This window comes from Pristis pectinata, chromosome 5, assembly GCF_009764475.1.
Source record: "Pristis pectinata isolate sPriPec2 chromosome 5, sPriPec2.1.pri, whole genome shotgun sequence".
Taxonomy (NCBI): domain Eukaryota; kingdom Metazoa; phylum Chordata; class Chondrichthyes; order Rhinopristiformes; family Pristidae; genus Pristis; species Pristis pectinata.
The window spans coordinates 87,954,157-87,976,221 of NC_067409.1; the positions used below are offsets into that span (position 1 = coordinate 87,954,157).

At 39.0% G+C, this 22,065-nt stretch overlaps 1 protein-coding gene across 1 annotated transcript in view; it reads left to right on the plus strand.

The window, feature by feature from the left end:
• The first annotated feature begins 369 nt into the window (after positions 1–369).
• zdhhc11 (zinc finger DHHC-type containing 11) overlaps positions 370–22,065 on the plus strand; it is an 86,441-nt gene continuing 64,745 nt past the window's right edge. The window contains exon 1 of the mRNA XM_052016921.1: positions 370–607. The gene's annotated coding sequence lies outside the window, so the exon portion shown is untranslated. The remainder of the gene's footprint in view (positions 608–22,065) is intronic.

A 22,065-nucleotide genomic window follows, 5' to 3' on the forward strand; every position in this document is an offset into this window, starting at 1 on the left:
CAACTCCCAAATGTACAATTTGATGCGAACTCTGATGAGGCTTGTATATTTACATAAATTTATTCCACAAACTGCACCTAGAGAAACAAATGACCTGACCATTGTTTCACATTTGTGTTTGGGATCTTGCAGTGTACCACCGTTATTGCCTGGTTTCCTCCCGGTACAACATCCAAAGAATTTCACCGACTCCAAAGGATTTTAAGGTATAGTCAATTGGTGAAAGGACCCGAATGCGCGTCAGTTGAATGAGTTGCCACGTACCGTACACCTTGCTTCAGGTGAGCGCTAGGACCCGGAGCTGTGACAAGCAGTAACTAGCAGTTTCCATAGTGGTTGTATTTAGCTCAATGTTTTCAGGAGTAAGCTGCTACCCAGAGACGCAGGGCGGGCGGTTCGCGTCCCTGAGCCATCTTAGGCCATCACAAGTGGCAGAATAAGCAGAACACCATTTGCCACTTCGTTTCGTCTGTGTGTGCGCGCAATCCCGCATTATTTTCCTGCAGTTCACTTTGTTAAGTCGCTGGGGCTCTATTTACTGGAAATGTACGTAACAGAAACAGAATGGCAAAGTGAAGCCTGAAACGCCTGTACAAAGGAGACTGAGGTGAGTACTAACGCTGTGACCACGAACCTGTTTGATAAATATATCTAAAGTCCAGAATGTTTAATTTGTTTAGTGGATAAAACAATCCCATCCACAGTTATTACGTTGTAGTGCACTGTTACTTGTTTTTCTTCTCATTAAACTACTCAAATCTTTTTTGGAGGGGATACAGCCGATAGAAAACAAGTAACAATCCGCAAGAGTTCATTCACCCTCTTCACGCTCCGAATTCATTAGTTGGAGCATCGCTATTGTTAATACTTGTGATTTATATTTGTTAAAGGAATTGTTGGGGGTGGGTGGAATAAGAGGGTAGGTTAGTCAATTCGACTTATGCGAAATTTGCAGCGAAACTCCCACCACCTTGTAACCAGAGAGGAGCCTTTTCAACCATTACTGACAGTCACCTGATCTGTGCTGAGGGTAGAAGCAACTTGGGGCGAGCAAGCGGGTGGGGGGAGAGAGGGAGAGTTGTCTGAGGTGTTTGTGAACCGTATGGCACGGATTTGTAATCCATTATTAATTGCAGTTATTTGAAAGCTCTCCCAACCTTCATATCCTTCCTGAACTGTGCCACAATAAATGACCAAATGGAAATCGCGTTCTCTAATGCCTCTTCGTTAAGATGTAGTTGATGAAGAGTGTGGTGCCCACACTTATAAACGTGGGAAGACAGCCTCAGGTCTTAACAGGTCTGACCTGAAACGTCTGATTGAAATTGAGAGGAATATTTGATCTTGGGTTGGATTGGTTATATTGATTTGATTCATCATTGAGAGTTGGCACGGACTATATGGGCTTCCTATTATGTTGTGGGAAGTATGAAAAATAATTTTTAGAGTGACTTTTCTGTGTGTAAATTATGCTGGCATTAACCTCCTGGCTCAGAATTATAACTAAATTATGCTGAAGGTGTTATGTCCCTCCTGAATTTAAATTAAAATGTTTAAATTACTTTGCCATTTCAGGATGTTTCAAATGGCTTTGTAGTCAACAAAGTACCCTTGAAGCTTAATTGTCTTTGGAGTATAGGGGAATGTGGAAGTCCTCGCTGTGCATTTGAAGGTGTAACAAAGTGCATTGAGGTAAAGGACAAGATCCTCTTTAAGTGATGTACATTGAGGGCTAAATATTGGTTAAAGTACCAGTGAGAAGTAATCTACTGTTCTTGAAGGTAATCCCATAGGATTTTAATGGAAGGCTGAGTTAAACATATCTTTTTAAAAAAGATGGCATCTATGGCAATGCAGCATTTCCCCTCAGTAGTGCAGATGTTAGTCCAGATTATGTGACTTGAGCCCTTTATCCAAGGTGTGCACTTTCAATTTATAATATTGACAACACTAAAGTTAAAATTACATTCCCTCCAGATCAGGGCAATTTAAAGGGTAAAGCAGTCCAAATACTTGATTGTGTAAAGTATAGCACTAAAGTCATAGGAACACAAAGAATTCTAGAAAATGGAAGGCTAAGATCCAGGTATTTTCAGTCATCAGCAAAGTGGTGGCCTGGTGCTTTTAATTTCAGACTTAACCAATAACGTAAATAATCCATTCACTTATGCTTATTTTGGATTCTGTCAATTCCTACATCTCCAGACCTTATTACAGCCTTGGTCTAAACACAAACAAGAGAACTGACTTCCAGAGATGAGGCAAGAGGGTAGCTGTTGAGAAGAAGGCAAAATGTTATTGTCATCAAGGAACCTTAGTAAAATTGAAGTCATTTCCAATCAGGATCAACCCTTCAATGGCTGGAGTCATATCTGGCATGTAGGAAGATGCCTGTGGTGTTGGTGTCCAATCAGCTGGGACAGGAGTGCCCAAATCTCCTGACTCTTGGAACCTCATACTTTAGTATTCAGAGGTTTTGGAGTTTCAAAAAGTGCACAACTTTTGTAAATGTGTTTTATTGCTATTGGTCTACCTTATAAAATTATTTTTAAAGAAGACTAAACCCATGTTTGCTTCATCACAGTTCCTTAATGCTAGGGCTAGAATCTTTGAGAGTCTCTTTCCCAATTCAAAGTTAATTGTAAATTAGTATTTACGTTGTTGGTTGAAGATATTTTGTAATTTGGTTCTCAGATTGCAGCCACATGCACAATATTTTTCTTTGAAAATTCTCCATGAAAGTGTGGACATTTAGCACGAGCAATATCCCAGCAGGTAACACAACTAGCTTCATTTGTTCTGTCAGCTTCCTGAGCGAATGCAGAAATTAGCATCTATTAGGCATGATTTTAATTCTGATCCAAGAAGATATTTGGATGAAAATTTAGGTGATTTCTTTCATGGTGACGTTTCAAGTTGCTCATTCTGCTGAGTGTGAACAATGCTTTGCAGCTAAGGGGTTTGCCATCTAAAATGGAAAATATAAAATTGTCTCCCCAATCTGGTTTAAAATTTTGATTCTGTGAGGAATTCTGTTCACTCTGTCATCTTTGTGTATTTTTTTACAATTTGATTTCATTGTCATGTCATCCACAAAATTAATGTTAGCACTACTAACACTTAAATTTTGAGTTATGAGTGCACCGTCAAGTAGACGAGCCCTGTATTCTGCAGAAATGTTCTGCAGGGACAAGCCAGGCATGCCATATGTATTCACTAGAGTGGCTTAATACTGTGTGAGTGAGGGTGTTGGAGATCATTGCTGCATGATGCTACACACTGTGTGTTTTACAGCCAGTCTGCAAAGGTTAAAGGGCACCTTACCCTGGATACTGTAGATACCCAGTACATGTCTGACGAAGAAAGAATCCTAAAAAATGTTTGATGTGATTTTCCAAGAACACCATTTGGATTGTAAAACAGTTATGTGTGGCTTGTGAGCTGCATTTTGGCCAACCCAGATTAATGTATCCACTGTGAGAGTTCCTTAGTAAAGTGTCTAAGCTCAACCATCTTAAGCAGCTTCATCAACACCTTCTCTTTCATCACCAAGGCTGTGATGAGGTCTGGAGCTAAGGGTTCCTGGTGAAAATACCAAACTGGGCTTCAGTGAGTAGTTCTATTAGTAACTAAGTGCTAGTTGATAGTACTATCATCATCACATTGCTGATTAAGATAAACCGTGTGGTCGTTAACTAGGATGGATTTATAAACAGGCAATTTTCCACATTTCAGTTAGATGCCACTGTTGTAACAGTACTTGAACAGCTTGGTGATATGGAGATGGTGATGATTGTGCAGTGTTCATTTCTATCCACAACACCTCAGACGCTGAAGGAATCTGTCTGTATGCAACAAGACCTGGGCAACATTGAGCCCTGGACTGATAATTATTTTTGTGCTTTGTACATGTCAGGCAATCTCCAACAAGGGAGAATCCAGTCACATCCCCTTGATGTACAACAATGTACAATCACTGAATTCCTACCATAAATATCGAAAGATAACCTTTGATCAGAAACTTAACTTCATCAATTAGATCTCCAGCTACAAGGACAAGTCTGAGAGATTCAGCAACAAATGTTATCTCAGCTTCAATATGACCATTTTCTCCCATCCTATATATTATCTGAAGTGCAATTTGTGTGACCCATGGGTCACAGCCTTGATTTTTTGTTACATGTACATTCAAACAAAATACTGTGCATTTTCTGTTGTCTTTGAAGAGAAGATGCTTGAAGATACCTCTATTGATAGGGAGCTTAATTTCAAGACCACACACTTATTTTACCTAAAAGGAAAAACTTATTTGCATTGAGAGTGAGTTCTGTAAGATCTGAATTTTGCTAAATTAATGATGATGATACTAAGGTGCTAGTATCCATTACAGATTATGCCTGATGTTTATTTACTTATATGTACCGTTTAAAAAATCAGAAATCTCAAAGTTGCTGTCCAGTATACTTTACAAGGACTGCACTGTTATGATCTATGTCCAAAATGATTTGTATGAGGAAACCAAATGTAGTCTTTCAAAGCTTGCTAAAAACTGAGTGGGCTTGACAGGTTAGACGTTGAGATGTTCGCTCTAGTGAGGGAGTCATGCACAAGGGGACATAGCAACAAAATAAAGGGCCAGTCCATTGAAACTGAGGTGCAGAGAAATTTCTTCTCTGAGGGTGTGAACCTCAATATTTCTGTTGCAGAGGGTGGTGGAGGCCATATCTTTGGATACAGTTAAGGAGGAGATAGATAAATATTTGAAAGATCAAGGAATTGGGAGTTAAAGGGAATTGGCACAGCAAAGATCAGCCATGATCATACAGTATTTAAATGGTGATAGATTAGGGAGTGTTGATGTACAAGGGGACTTGGGTGTCCTTGCACATCAGTCACTAAAAGCAAGCATGGAGGTGCAGTAAGCATTTAAGAAGGCAAATAGCTGATAGAAGGCATAGAGTGATGATTGAGGGTTGTTTTTTTAACAGAAATTTTTAAATCTTCACTGGCTGCAGGAAAGGTGTCAGGACCTTTTATCTGTTTTTTTTCTGTGTAAAATTATTGGAAAAAGAGTTCTGAGGGAGAGGCTGACTTTGCATTTGGAGAGGCAGGGATTAATCAAGGGTAGTCAGCATTGCTTTGTTGAGGAGAAATCTTATCTGACTAATTTGATTGAGGGTTGTATGATTGATGTAATCTACACAGTAGGAGCCTTGACAAGGTCCACATGAGAGACTGGTCCAAAAAGTTGGAATCCATGGGATCCAGGACAATTTGGCAAATTGGATCAAAAATTGGCTTTGTGATAGGAGAAAGAAGGCAGTGGAGGACAGTTCCAATATTAGTGGAAATCTGTGAACAGTGGTGTACCATAGGGATGGCTGCTGGGACCCCTGCTGTTTGTTATATCTATTAACAATCTGGATATGAATGTGGAAAGTATGATTGGTAAGTTCACAGATGACATGAAAATTTGTGGTGTCATTGGAAGTGACAAGGGTAGGAAGTTACTGAACAATATTGATGAGTTGGCAAGATGGACAGAACAATGGCAGATGGAATTTAATCATATAAAGTGTGAGGTGATGCATTTTGGGAGAACTAGAACATAAGCAATGAAGGGTATTTGATGATTCCCTTGCGAGCTGCACACAAAACGTCGCCCCCTTTCTGACACCATTTTCGCCTTCTTCCCCTCTGCCAGCAGATCTCTGAATGATCCATGAACCCTACCTCGTTATTCCTTTTGCATTATTTATTTATTTTTGTAACTTAGAGATTTTACGTCTTTGCACTGTACTGCTGCCGCAAAGCAACAATTTTCACATCATATGTCAGTGATAATAAATCTGATTCTGATTCTGAGGGTAGAGCTTTAGGAAGTAATGAGGAACAGAGGGACCTTGTTATACATATCCAAGGATCCCTGAAAGTAGTAGCACAGGTAGAGAAGGCATACAGGATACTTCATTAGCTGGGGCATAGAATATAAGAGCAAAGAGGTGGTAGTACAATAACCTAAAACATTAGTTAGACCACACCTGGAGTACTGTGTGCACTTCTGTTCATTACACTTTGGGAAGGATATGATTGAGGCAAGGACATAGCAGAATTCTGTCTGTGATGGAGCAGTTCAGCTGTGAGGATGGACTGGATTTGTTTTCCTTTGTGTGGAGAAGACTTGGGGGGGGTGGTGTGGTGGTGTGGTTGACTTGATTTACATATGCAAAATTATGAAGGACATAGGGTAGATAATGAGAAAGCAGAAGTGCTTAGAACCAGAGAGCATAAGTTTGTCAGAGGTAGATGGTTTAGAGGGGATTTGAGGAGGACTTTTTTTTAAGTAACTAGTGAGCTGTTGAAATCTGGAATCCTCTGCCTGAGTGAGCACTGGAGGCAGGTATTCTCACAACATTTAAGGAGTACTTAGATGAGCACTTGAAACACTGTGGCATAGAAGGCTATGGGCTGAGTGCTGGTAAATGGGATTCAGATGGAAAAGTATTTGATGGCTGGTGTAGACATGGTGGGTCAAAAGGCCTATATCCCTGGTCTATGACTCTTTGGTCTTCATAATGAGGATTGAGTACAGGACCAAGGGTGCCCTGCTACAATTATACAGAGATTTGGTAATACTGTACAGGGAGTATTGTGTGTAGTTCTTGGCTTCTCATCCAAGAAAGGCTGTATTTGCCAGAGAGTGGGTGTAACCAATATTTACCAGACTGATTCCGGGGGGGTGGGACTGACATAAGAGAGATTAAGTGAGTTTGCTTTCTGTTCACTAGAACTTAGAAGAATGTAAGAAGACCTGATTGAAAGTTACAAAATTCTGACAGGGCTGGACACATGAGATGTGGGGATAATACTTCCCCTTGCTGGGGTATTAAGGAGGAGGAGTAACAGTTTCAGGTTACAGAGGAAGAGGTGTAGGACTGATATGAGGAGACACTTGTTCACTCAGAGGCTGGTGAACCTGTGGAATTTTATGCCATTGAGAGGCCAAGTCGATGAATATTTGTTAAGAAAGAGATGCATTTTCACGCATAAAAAGCATCAAGGAGTGTGGTGGGAGAACAGGCAATGGTGTTGAGATAGGTGATCAGCCATGATCTCATTCATTGGTGACACAGGTTTAAAGAACCAAATGGCCTAATCTTAGTCCTTTTTCTGTTTCTCTCCTTCCTGTAAGTGAAAATAATATTACAGAAATGAAATCTGTTTTTATTCCTTTTGATTTTTCTTTCTCCTGTCCTAATTTCTTTGCAATCTATATTTTACTTCCTGTATAGTAATTTTTTTTTAAGTGCCTTTCATATTCATGTTTCACTTCCTGGTTTACATGCCCCAGTGAAGATTAGTTGTTGAGTCTCCCTGCTGAATGTCTCCATAGGCAAATGTGTTTTCAAAAGAACTATTTTGGACAACTTTATTGAAGGTAAACGGGGACAGCTGCTGCTCTGTTCTGCTGTGTTGAAAATGTTGGACTGCGTTACTCATTTTATGGTGTGAGTTGTGAAAAAATGAGATTTTATTGATACCTTAGGCACATGTCCATTTACAAGCTAGCAGATGCAAGGTAATTGCTTGTCATATTACTTTTACCATTTCTGGTGTTTATTTGGAATAATGAAAAGGATGCTGACCTATGGGTTTAGTTTGGTGACTGAGCAATCACTGAGGGGTGCAATTTGGACCCAACTTAAGAACAATAAACACATTTCGTGCCTTTCATTCAAATGCTGGCAAAAAAAAACTACAATTGCTGAAAATCTGACACAAAATCCAGAAAAAACTGAAAATACTCAGCTGGTCAGGCAGCATTTATGGAGAGAGATGGTGAATGGACCAGATTTTGCTTAATAGGTGCCCTTGATCAGAAATACTGTCTTCAGAATCCCGCAGCCTATATTTACTTGATCCAAGTGCATATTGCAGAGCTCCAAGACTAACTACTGTCTAAATAACTAAACATCATTGATCTGAAACATTAATTTTGTTTCTCTCTCCATAGATGCTGTCTGATCTCCTGAATGTTTACAGCATTTGCTGATTTTGTTCAGTTAAGACAACATAGCTGGCTGTCAGCATTGAATGACCAGCTTGTTTGGGATTCTTTTTGTTATCTTAAATGTGGAACAAATAATCAGTGTTGATATCTATCTTACGGTGGATCAACACTAAAAATACTTTACCACTAATGTGGTTTCATATCTGTTTCCTAAATGTTAAGCCAAAGTGTCACACCCTTGTGAGAGCTAGTCTGCTGTGGGCTGAATATATGATTACAGACACATTGTAAATTAAATTGCTACCACAGATAATTTAAACATAAATCAAAAATATTCCATCTGAGTTTGGTGCTGTTTCTTATGCAACCTGTACTGTGAGCCTGTTATTTTGAGATTATGCAGTATACCTAATTTCACAGCAGAATTTACCCTGGGAATATTTCCTTCATCTTTCAACAATTTATGAACTTTTCTTTTTAAAAAAAATCTTATTGTGATGAGTTGGAAGGAAAAATGTCAAAAAAAAAATTGGGTAAAGTGCTGTTATTCCATTTTCCAGTCCGTGTGAGAGAGAATAAAATCGTATTGTACCTAATTACACATCTGTAATATCTTTTAGGTGTGTGTTGGTGAGAAATGCTTTAAATTACAAAATTGTCTCTGTTCTAAATTATCTCAAGTAAAATTAGATTTTGAGTCTGTTAGCAATCCCTCTTTTTCACTGAACATTGATATAATGTAAATATTCTGATAACAAACAATAGTTAAGGTACAGAGCTGGTATCTTTCCTTCTCTTAGCTTAGCATTTTTATAATGATTAGAGTTTTGAAAGCCAGTAGAAAACCTTCATAATTCAGTTATTATCATAACTGAACACCTTGAACATTCATTGGAATCTGTTATTTAGATACCCATTCATCAGAATTGTTTGCTGTTCAGTTTTCTTCGTGGTAAATACGATTGATGTTGTTCAGTGGAATCGAGTGAGTAATGGTGTGGGGCCAGATAGGAGTGGGTGGTAGGTGGACATGGTGGGGTGGGGGGAGTCCACATGATACTAGGCTTCAGAATGTGAACCCAGTAATGAGGTACACAGGGATCACTTTGGATTCTGAGTGATCATCTGAAGGACTATAACCAGCTCTGGACCCAGGTGTTCAGTACCAGTGGGCACTAAGAAATGTGTATGGTGCTTGGGACAGGTCTGGCAAGGTGGAAAGGAATTCTGGCTATATAAGAATCGGGGCTGTGAGATGAGCTACAAGGCAGTGGTGAGGGAGCAGTGTTTGTGTTGTTTCTTTAGATGTAAGCAGATACTGATGGTTTTAGTTATGTAATGGTTTTAGTTATGTACGATTAAAGTAAAAGGTGCTTCTTGTGACTGACCCTCCAAAGTGGTTTGGGTTGTGAGCCTGGCCCTCCATGCAAAATTTGTGCACCAAGGCTGTAATGCCAACACTTCCTGTGTGGGGCCAGTTTCTTACTGAAGGTTTTACAATGGAACAGTTTGTGAGTGAGATATGAATGCTTTGTGTGGAGCTTGCGGGGAGAAATATTGGTAATTTGTGGCTGTGCAAGTGTTATTGATGTGTGAATCTGCTGACAGACTCCAGGGATTGAATTGTATCACAATTAGAATTATATCACATTGGAGAACTTGGCTGACATGAATACATTTAAGGAACAATTGAATGGACCTCCTTGTCCAAATTCCCCATGTGTCCAATGTAAGTGGAGCACAGAATTAGATGGTGCAATATCATTTGGAAATGTTCATGACCAGTAATGTACTGATGGGTTGAAATTCTCCTGCATTTGTTGACTCTATAGGGTATTGTGTCAACTGAATTTAGATACTCTCAATCTGTGGACTCAGCCCTGATGTCTGATTGAGCTGATTTAAACAAAGTGACTTTCAATGTTGGCAAAAGGAGTAGCAAAGCACAATATCCCTGTGCTAGCTCTTTTGAAAGATATGTCTAATTAGTCCCACTACACATGCTTTTCTTCATAGCTTGCCATATATTTTTGCATTTCATGTATTTATCCAGTTCCCTTTGGGAAGTGAGCATTGAATCTGCTTCAGTACTTTCCAGATCATAAAAAAAGTGTTCTTTTTAATCTATTGTTCCTCTGATTTGTTTCTCAATTGCTTTTAAATCAGTGTCTTCTGATTACTAACCCTCATTGTAGTAGAAAATGTTTCTCCTCATTAACTCTACTTTTCAGGTCTTTTCTGAGTATTCCTCGAATTGGAGGTAGGTTAGCCCTGATAAGTAGATGAGATCAAGTCAATAGTGAGAACACAGAAAATCAGGACGTAGAATTGGTAAAGATGGAAGTAAGAAAGAAGAGGACAGAAAGTACTGGTGGGAGTATTTTATAAACTAGGCCTTTTAACTGTGGTCACATGGTTATTACTGTATAAATCAGCAGCTTTGTGAAGCATTTATTAATGCAATGATCTGTGGGTGTTGGTCTTCCTACAGAATGAGCAAAATGAACAGAAAAGTAGCTTGGATGATTTGGCTCATGAAATACACCCAAGCATTCATAGTATGCTGAGTAAGCTTCTCAGGCCCAGGAAGTTTAATAAGTTGCAGTTAATTAATCCTAAAAATAAATGATTCTTCATGAAAAAGGATCATAATTTGTATTGGTTCAGAGTGATGTCGAGACTGAAACTCGTGTCTCAAAGCTAAATGTGGGGCAAATTGGCTGAGGTACACTGGGAAATTTGACTAACAGACACAATGATAAATAAGTAATGGCAAACATTTGGAGAAATGACTTATAGTGTTCAAAAATATGCATTCTACTAAAGAATTAAAATTCTACCAGGTAAGTGGTACTCATGCAGGTAACCAAAGAAATTGAGGATTCTATTACATTGCAATGTTAATTAAAAAAAAGAGTAGCAAGTCAGATGATGGGAGGGTTTTAAAAATCACCAAAAGATAACCAAAAGTTGATCAAGAGAAAAAAGAATGTCATAAAATAGCAATGATTATAAGAACTACTATAAGTAAGTAAAAACAGAAAGAAGAAACTGGCGAAAACAACTGTGAATTCCTTGGAAGCAAAAAGAAAAATTTATAATGGGAAATAAGGGAGGAATAGTGCCATTTAAAAAAAAACTGTCTTCATTCTAGAAGGCAAAGAAATTGTAGGGAACTAAAGGACCAGGAAAGTGAGGTACTTCAAGTACTATTATGAAGGAAGAAGTGGAGAGACTAGTGGGACTAAACTTGAACAGATCTCTCAACCTGCTGGGCAATATCCTACAATTTTGTGCAGGGCAAGTTGGCTAAGGTGCTTTGGGGAATTTGACTATTGGACACAATGATAAATAAGTAATATCAAATATTTGGAGAATGGTGGGTGTTTGGGATTTGAAATTGTAGAATTCCCTGAACTTTGGTCCCCCATGGATTGGAATTAATGTATGTTATCATCCTGTTCAAGAAAGAAGAAGAGCAAGCAGGGAACTGCAGGCCAGATAACTTGACAACAGCAGAAGAAAAATGCTAGCATCTGTTATTAAGTGAATCACAATTGGAAGACCACAATGATTCAACAAATATAACAGTTTTATAAAGGGGACAAAGTGTGTGACACCTTAAAAGTATGTTTGAGGGTATAATTAGGGCTGGAAGTGGAAAAACCAATGGATGTCGTATATTTGTATTTTTGAAGGCATTTAAAAAGAGTCACGCAGTGGGTTGCTCCAGAAGATTAGGACTCATGGGATTGGATTCCTTTGTAGGCTGTTTAACAGACATAAAATAGAGATAGTAAATGGATCATTTCCAAGAGGGTAGGTTGTAACTAATGGCATCAGGATACCTGCTTGGCCTCAGCTATATAGAGTCTATTTCATTATGTCAAATAAGGGGACAGGATCTAATATATTGGAGTTTCCTGATGAAAAATATCAGGTAAGGAAGTTTGCAGATGATACCACCATAGTGGGCCGTATCTCAAATAACAATGAGTCTTGAGTACAGGAAGGAGATAGAGAGCTTAGTGACATGATGTCACGACAACAACCTTTCCCTCAATGTCAGCAAAATGAAAGAGCTGGTCATTGACTTTGGGATGGGGGGCGATGCACATGCACCTGCCTATATCAATGGTGCTGATGTTGAGAGGGATGAGAGCTTCAAGTTCCTCAGAGTGAACATCACCAATAGCCTGTCCTGGTCCAACCATGTTGACACCACACCAAGAAAGCTCACCGGCGCTTTGACTTCCTCAGGAGGCTAAAGAAATTTGGCATGTCCCCTTTGATACTCACCAACTTTTATCAATGCATCATAGAAAGCATCCTATCTGGATGCATGACTGCTTGGTATGGCAACTGCTCTGCCCGGGTGTGCAAGAAACTGCAGAGAGTTGAGGACGCACCCCAGCACATCACGGAAACCAGCCTCCCTTCCATGGACTCTATACTTCTTGCTGTCTTGGTGAAGCAGCCAACATATCAAAGACACCACCCACCCAGGACATTCTCTCTTCTCCCCTCTCCTATCAGGCAGAAGATACAGGAGGCTGAGGGCACATACCAGCAGACTTAAGGACAGTTTCTATCCTGCTGTTATAAGACTATTGAACAGTACCCTTATATGATAAAATGGACTCTTGACCTCACAATCTGCCTTGTTATGACCTTGCACCTTATTGTCTACCCGCAATGCATTTCCCTGTAGCTGTGGCACTTTACTCTGTATTCTGTTATTGTTTTACCCTGTACTACCTCATTGCACTGTGTAATGAATTGATCTGTATGAACAGTATACAAGACAAGTTTTTCACTGTACCTCGGTACAAGTGACAATAATAAACCAATACCAATAATACATTTGAAGGGTATAAAGAAACTGAAGTTGAGCAAGAAAGACTTTATCTCTTCCTGTTTCCTCTTTTAAAAACACTTCATAACGTTGAACACCTCAATTCAATCTTGGCATAACCTTCTCTGCTCTAAGGAGAATAATCCCATTCCCTAATCTATGTAGTTCCCTGGAACTTGATTTTTTGGGATTATTTGTGATTTCATTGTCCCATTGCAATTCATGGCCAATTGACAATTGGTTTATTATTATCACATGTACCAAGATACAGTGAAAAACATTGTTTTGCATTCCATCCATACAGATCATTTCAAAACATTAGTCCATTGAGGTAGCACGAGGGAAAAGCAATTATGGAATGCAGAATATAGTGTGCAAAAGTGCAGTGCAGGTGGACAATAACGTATAAGGGCCATGACGAGGTTGATTGTGAGGTCAAGAGTTCATCTTTATCATACAAGAGGCCTGTTCAGTCATCTTATAACAGTGGGATAGAAGCTGTCCTTGAGCCTGGTGGTGCATTTTTTAAAACTTTTATATCTTCTGCCCAATGGGAGGCCGGAGAAGAGCAAATGTCCAGGGTGGGAGGGGTCTTTGATTATGTTGGCTCCCTTTCCAAGGCAGCAAAAATGTTAGAGTCAGTGGAGGGGAGGCTAGTTTTTAGATGGACTGAGCTGTGTCCACAACTCTCTGCAGTTACTCGTACAGAAGCAGGCGCCATTACCAAGCTGTGATGCATCCGGATAGCTTGCTTTCTATGGTGCATCGATAAAAATTGGTTAGGGTCAATGGGGACATGCAAATGTGAATGGAGTAAATGTAGTCTATATTAATCATATGCTTCATTCTAAATAAAATCAATAGTAGAGTTTTACAGGGAATCACTTCTGGGAACTTGGCTCTTTGACCACATTTGAGAGTGAGCATTCAGTAGTTGCTCAAAATGCTACCAGTGTATCACTTTAAGCTGCCAATCAATTTTTAATATTTCATCAATAAACAAATGGAACATTACTTTTTTAATTACCTAGCTGCTAGCTTAAAATCTCCTCTCTAATAAATCTAATGAAATTTATCATTATTTCTTCTCATTTGGGCTCCATTTATATTGACAGAACTACTTGGAGATGATTCAGAAATGAAATGATAAACTTTCAAAGAAAATGCATGTTCAAAGTCATAAGGGCTTTGTAGTATTTAATTTCCTAACAGAATAGCATATTCCACCTTTCAAAGTGCTGAATTGTTGTTCTGTTATACAGATGTTTGAAGTCAAATGGTTTAAGGCTAAATGATTAATTTAAGATCAGCTTCCAAAAGAAATATTGAGACTTAGAAAAAGCTGATACAACTGTCACAGAGCTGTCTCTGTCACCCTAGTTCTGTTCTTCAATGTACAATTCTATCAGATCAGTGTATGAATAAAGACCTCAACAAGTTGAAATCCTGGGTCTCTTTACTTTAGAACGTCATGTTTTCTGTACCTGAGATAAGTAGTAAATATTTGGGCAATTATAGTACATGGCTTACAATAACATGCAATGATCTAATGACTTCAATCCAAACAAACAGTGCTTTAATTCAGGCCCACAGTCACGTGTATAGAGTGAGACTGATCTTTTTCAACAGGAGAATACAGACTGTAAAGGTTTGAGAGGCTTAAAGAATACATCCCCGATGAGCAACGACAAGAGCATTTGTGCACCCAGTGATGAACGTATCCTGGGTTATTTGCAAGTGATTTTTTTTTTACACAAACAATTTTGCATTTATTTTGATGTTTAGGATGGCATCCATGATCAGGAACCCATGCATTTTTGCTTTTCCTCTCTGCTATTGGTCTTCCTGGATGCTCATTGCTTGTAGGCAGATGATATTTGAAGTGCTTTTAACCTTTGTAATTCAGACTTTAGTCCACAGTAATACAAAGACTGTAGAGTTGCTTGAAATATTGTGTGATGGTCTGTATTTTAAAAATTATTTAGTTCACCATTTCTTTTATATATTCTTTGAAAACTGCTTGGCTGAAACAGAAGTATTTGTTGAATGATGATTGTGAAATTCACATTGCAAGTACTGTACCATATTGAGGTGAGGAGAATAGGAACTGCTACCATAGGCTGGTCTCCAACTCTTGTGTAAATTTGATATGGTAACGGCAGTTCTTAAAGTACAGTTTGTTTGAACTGAAATAAATCAAAGATCATTATGTATCAAGGTGTCAGCTGTGTACTATAACTGCACAAATATTACTCATCTCCTGTTTAAGCACATGCAGAGAATGTGATGTTTTAAAATTATGGAACATACATGCCAACTTAAAGTAGCAAAAAACAGCAGATAAATATAAATTATTACTAAAAATAAAGTCCTACACGTAATTTTAAACCTCATAGATGCATTGAAAATATATTGGAACGTGGATTGCCTTAATTTAATGTGCTTGGACATGTTTTGTTACTTATGAAGTAAATGTAGCCAAAAAAGGGAGATATTTTCCTAACCTCTGCCCCTCTAGAGAGGGTTATTGAAGAAGTTCTCCTTATTTAAGGAAGGATATTAATGCATTGGAAGCAGTTCAGAGAAAGTTTATCAGATTAATACATTGAAAGCATGGGCTGTCTGAGGGAAGTTTGGACAAGCTAAATTTGAATCCATTGGAAGCTTAATGAGAGGCAACTTGATTGATACACACAGGATCCTGAGGAGAAAAAAAGACTGCAGATGCTTGGAATCTGAAATAAAATGAGAAAATACTAGAAATGGCCAGCAAGGCAGGCAACGTGTGGAAGGAGAAAGAGTTAACATTTAAGGTCCAGGACCCTTTGTTAGAACGGAAAAGAGAGGAAAAACAAGTTAGTTAAGATCTTGAAGGGTCCTGATGAATGGATGTAAAGAGGATGTTTCCGTTTGAGGGAATATCTAGAACTAAGTTCACTGTCTTTTTTAAAAAAAAGGGGTTCACCCACTTAGAACAGAAATAAGGTTTTTTTTTGTTTGAGAATTGTGAATCTCTTGAACTCTCTTTGAAGGACAGTATAAGCAAAGACTTGGAATATTTTTAAGTCTGAAGTTGGTGGATACCTAATAGGCAAGGGGTGAATGGTTACTATGGATAAATGGGAAAGGGGAGTTAAGCTTACAATAAGATCAACCATGGTGAAGAGGCTTGGGGGCTAAGTGGCTTTCTCCTTCTCCTAATTCATATGTCTGTATGTTGAAGGATGTTGGCCATTACCTGAAACAATGGCAGCAGCAGTGAGGTAAAGAAGGGTGACAATGGATAAAAGACTCAAAAGAACTGGAATAGAAGAAATTGATGAAAATAGGCTATGAAGAAAATTGGAGAAGAATATTAAAACTGTACTTCTAAGCACAAGAAGTAAATGTGGACCAGCAATTGCAGGAATGATGAGAAAGTACAAGCTAATGTTTTGCGAGTGAAGATGGGAAAATGGCATGGATCTTCAACTAGGAAATGGACACTAAACTTTCCCAGCAGTGTGGCTTCACATGAATGCTGACTGCTGGAATTTTAAAGGTTGACTTTAATAGCAGCATATTGCAAAACATTTTCCTTGTGTTGATGTTTGGATCTGGAGATGGTGCTTGATATCAGTGTTACATTTTATTGCAGCGGAAAAAGCACCAAATTTGCAACCAACCTCAAGATGCCTGAACTCGAATTGTACAGGTTTTCATTAACCCTTTGTCAATCATTGGAATTTACTAAAAACTGCTGTAAGGTGGAGGGACCTAATGAACCTTTTTGAAGATGGTGTGGCCTATAAACGCCCTGTTGTCAATCCTGAGTGCGTGTTTGAACTTTAAACATTTGTCTTGAACAACCTGGAGATTGAATCTCTTTCTATATGTATAGATATCTCCTCTGTGATATTCCAAGAATGTGTAAAGTGAATGTTTTATCTTCTTACTCTGTTCTGCTACCATTTAACTCTCCACCTTAAAGCTCCTCTTGCTTTAGGGAAAGATTTATCATGCCCCATTTCCTTGCCAACAGTCATCCAACTTGTGTTCCCCTTATCACTCCTCCCCACCAGTCCACCTCGACCTGCCTGTCCCAGCTGGTAGATCCTTGATTTATATGATGACTTTTAATGTAGTGAAATGTTCCAGAAAGCTTAACGGGTGAACGTTCAGAAAGAATTGGACGCTATGCTGCACAAGGAGATACTGAGCCAGGTGACCAAATCTTGGTTAAAGAGAAGGGTAGAGGGGTTTAGAGGGGAATTCCCTAAAATGTTTTGACAGTGATGGAACAATTTACTTCTCTGCCTACCTCTCACATCTCCATTTTGAAATGGGGGATAATTTATGGGGTAAAGGAATTAAGAAGCCATCAGTTTTACTGCCTAGAATAGAAATGATTGACAAGCAATAAATACTTTGCCAGCATCATTCACATTACGTGAATGACAATGTTTGCACAGTTTGGAAAAAGTGCCATTCTGAAGTTTGATTGTGCCAATCCATTCTGAGTATCTCTGCAGGAAGTAGTTCAAAGGTTCTCAGATATCAAAGGATGAGTACTATGGACATTTTGGGTTGTATGCTTGTTCTGGCTTGGCTCTGGAGCTGGTTAACTGATCATGGAATTATATAATCATATGGAACAGAAATGGGTCCTATCAGGCCCTGTGCCGATTGCGATGCTTGTCTATGCAAATCCTATTTGCTTGCATTAAGCCTGAATGCCTCTATGCTTTTCCTATCCAAGTACCTATACAAATGCCTTTTAAATGTTGAAATTGTATCTGCCTTCTCTGGCAGCTTGTTCAAGAAATTCAATACCCTCTGTGTGGAAGAGCTTCCCCCTCAGATTGCCTTTAAATTTCTCCCCTCTCACCTTGAACCTGTGCCCTCCAGTTCTAGACTCCCCTGCCCTGGGAAAAAGACTATGACTATCTACTTTATCTGTGCCCCTCACAATTGTATAAACCTCTATAAGGATCTATGTTCCAGTGAGAATGAATCCAGTTTATCCAATCCCTCCTTATATCTACAGCACTCCATTCCAGGCAATATCCCGATGCATCTGTTCTGCACTCTCTCTGTTGCTATCATATCTTTCCCAATGTTGAGATTGTTTCCCGTAACTAAAGTGTGCATGCAGTGACACATTTAAGAAGGCGTGGCTAGTTTTAGATTGTGTTAATTTGTGGTAATATGCGTTAGTGCATTACAGTTTTTCATTTTCTCCATCTCTGTTTTGTGCTGTTAGAAAATGGAAGTAGTACAGCAGTTATTAGGCAATAACTTTATTGTGCTGTCATTGATATATTAAGTTCCATAAATGATCTGCTAAATCCACAGTGGCATTGTGAATGAGCTTAATTATACTTTGGATTGATACAGTTGGACTCCAGTAAGGAGAAAATACATAAAATTCTTACTTTTACTTCTACCATTGTCGACCTTCATGGCCTCACATGCCACTGCATTTTCACTCTAGACAGAATTGAGTTGTGTAATATAATATGGTAACAGGTGCAGTGAATTAATTAGATCAAGAGGGATACAACCAAAGCAGGAAAACTGAACCATAATAAAATTAATTATTTAAATTTGTAATTACATGTTTTAAAATATTATACTTGTGTTGCAATTTTCTACTTTTGTATATTTGTCAGTAATTTTTAAAATCTTTTTCTAATGTAAATTCAACAGTGATATTTTATTTTACATAGTATAGCTAGATCCATGGAGTGATACACCACAGAGACTGGCCTTTTGGCCCATCAAGTCCTTGCTGACCATCAACCCCCCCCCCCCCCCATTTATATTAACCCTATGCTAATTCCACTTTTTTAAAATCTGCCTGTACTTTCATTAACTCCCCCAGATTCTATCACTTAGCTTCATGCTAATGACAATTTACAGTGACCAATTAACCTACCAACCTTCAGGAGGAATGTGGAGGAAAACCACACAGTCACAAGGAGAATGTGCAAGCTCCACCCAAACAGCGTCAAATCAAAGTCAAGTTTATTGTCATATGCGCAAGTACATGTACGCATAGGTGCGATGAAAATCTTATTTACAGCAGCATCATAGGCACATCGCATCATATGAGCAGCATTCACAAGTAAAACCTAAATAATACAGAATTTTTACAGGAAAGAACACAATTAGAGCAAAAAAAAAGTCAATTTTAGTGAAAAGTGAGATAAGTGGTCACTGTGTTGTTATACTGAGGTAGTGATTAGGGTTGTGCAGGTTGGTTCAAGAACTGAATGGTTGAAGGGAAGTAGCTGTTCTTGAACCTGGTGGTGTGGGACTTCAGGTTTCTGTACCTCTTGCCCAATGGTAGCTGCAAGAAGATGGCATGCCCTGGATGGTGGGGATCTTTCATGATGGATGTTGCCTCCTGGAGGCAGCACCTCCTGTAGACACCACTGATAGTGGGGAGGGATATGCCCGTGTTGTATTGGGCTGAGTCCACTACTCTCTGCAGCTTCTTGCGTTCCTATGCATTTGAATTGCCTTACGAGACCATGATGCAACCTGTCAGGACCAATCAGAGGTTAATCAGAGGTCAGGATTGAATTTGGGTCAATGGAATCATGAGGCATCAGCTCTAATAGCCCTGTCACCATTATGCCCTGTATGTATTTCAGTAACTGAGCTTATGACTATTCCTCGCTTGTACAATCTCCAGAATTGGTGTAATGTATGGCAGGATCTCACATTGTGACTTGTCCAACAAAAATGATATTGTTGATGGAGCTGTTATATAAATTTCTGTATGCATTGTGCATTCATGTATAAGATACACTTGTGGAGAATGGATGTAAAAGATGACTTTTGTAGAACATAAACGTGCATATAATATGCAGTTGGTTTGGGGATTAACTCCAGTAGAATACCTAGGAGCCATATGTGAATCTTTTCCCATGCCTTTTCTTCAGTGTTCAGAATGTGAGTCATAAATTAGTTGAAATTTTAATGATTAACCAGTAGTCATGCCATTTCCTGTTTACACCAAAACTGCATTAATGTACAGTTTCTCTAGTATGTTGCTGCCTCTTTTTTCATTCAGTTGTTCAACGTTCTAAGAGGTTTTTATGCAATTTTATTTCTTTGCTTCCCAAAAATCAAGTTTTCATTTAGTCTGGAGAAATAGTGGCATAAATGCAGTTTATAATCATATCTCTGAAACAATTTGTTGTCCTAAGTCTTGCAGTTAACAATGGGCTAGATCTTAATAAACAACGTACTTATTAATGTGCAAATTGGCCAGCAAGTTCAGGCATTTAAGCGATATACCATGAATTGCAAATCTTAAAACTTAATGGTTGACCTCCTCTGTGCTGCCATTTGCTTCACCCAGTGTTTTAGAGCATGAATATAGAACAGTATATTACAGGAACAAGCCCTCCAGCTCACAATGTCTGCGTCGAACATGATGCCATATGTATACACGTTTCATTTTTCTCCATACCCTGCCTGTACACATGCCTCTCTAAATGCCTCTTAATATGTTGCTATCATATCTGCTTCCACCACCTCCCCGACAGGGCATTCCAGACACCTACCACTTTGTGTTTTAAGAAAAATACTTGCCTCACACTTTTCCTTTACACATTCCCTTTCTAACTTTAAAGTTATACCCTCCAGTATTTGACATCTTCACCCTGCGAAGAAGACTCTGACTACCCAACCAATCTATTCCTCTCATAATTTTATAAACTTCCATCAGGTCGCTACTCATCGTCCGAGAAAACAATCCAAATTTGTCCAACCTCTGCTTGTAGTTAATGCTCTCTGATCCAGGCCACATCCCAGTGAACATCTTCTGAATTGTCTCCTGAATCTTCTCCAGATCCTCCACATCCTTCCTGTAATGTGGCAACCAGAACTGCACACAAGCTTTGTATAGCTGCAACATGACTTCTTGACTTTTATACTCAATGCCTCGACTGATGAAGGCAATTATGCCACATGCCATCTTTACCACCCTATCAACTTGTGTTGCCACTTTCAGGGAATTATGGACTTGCACCCCAAGATCTCTCTGTACATCAAGGGTCCTTGGGGTCCTACTATTTACTGTATACTTTCTTCTTGCATTCGACATCCCAAAGTGCAGTACCTCACACATGTCCGGGTTAAATTCCATCTGCCACTTCGCTGCTCATATTTCTGGCTGGTCTATATTCTGCAGTATTCTATGACAACATTGCTCACTACCCACAACCTCACCAGTTTTTGTGTCATCTGCGAATAATCAGCCCACTTACATTTTCAGCCAAATTGTTTATATAGCACGAACAACAGAGGTCCCATCACTGATCCCTGATGACACCACTGGCCACAGATGTCAAGTTTTAACTTTTACCCTTCCTGTTATTTTTGGATTTGCACATTAATTGGCTGTTACGCTCGCTGCAGAAAATCATGGCATGCATTGAGTACTACATCTTTGTCCTTTTGTTTTTCTTTTCTCTTCCTCTTCATCCAGTCTTTTCCCTACTTTTTTTCTGTACTCTTTTGACTAGCATTCACCTTCTTCCTCATGTCTCATTGGGTAAAAAGATCCATTGTTGCCATTCGCCATTATCATTACCCTGGCCAAGATCTCAAGTCACTCTCAAAGTTGTGGGTGCTCCCTTCCATGACTTGTTATCATTCATTTGGTTAAAGTGCTAATGCGATATCTTTATTTTTTAATTTAAAATTCCACTGAAATTTGTTCTACGAAGTGGACCCCTGAAGTTCTGACTTAGAGTGGCTGAACTCTGAAGAAACTGGGAATGGGATAAAAAATTAGGTTAAATCGATTCCACCTTGTATTTTTGTGAGATCCATTTTGTTTTAGCTTGTAACCTTGGATAAATCAATCATCCAGCCCTGAAGGGAAATGACTCCTTAATAGATTGCACTCATTGTCTATAAGAGGAGAAATTAGTTTTGGAGGCCACTGGGGAGACTTGAGGTGCCTCTGTGGCTGGAGTGAAATGAAGCTAATCTGTGGGTCCGATGGGGAAATGTTCAACCAAATCAAGATCATTCCATCCCCAAAAGTCAAGTTAAAGTACACAAACAATGTTGTTTTTGGTGGTGAAGTTCCAAGTCATCGTTAATTTGTTCACTAAAGCATACGAGAGGATGGTGTTTCACTTGATGTTCATGATACAGACATCCACCACCAACCTTGAGCCCAGTGCCACCCTGACTA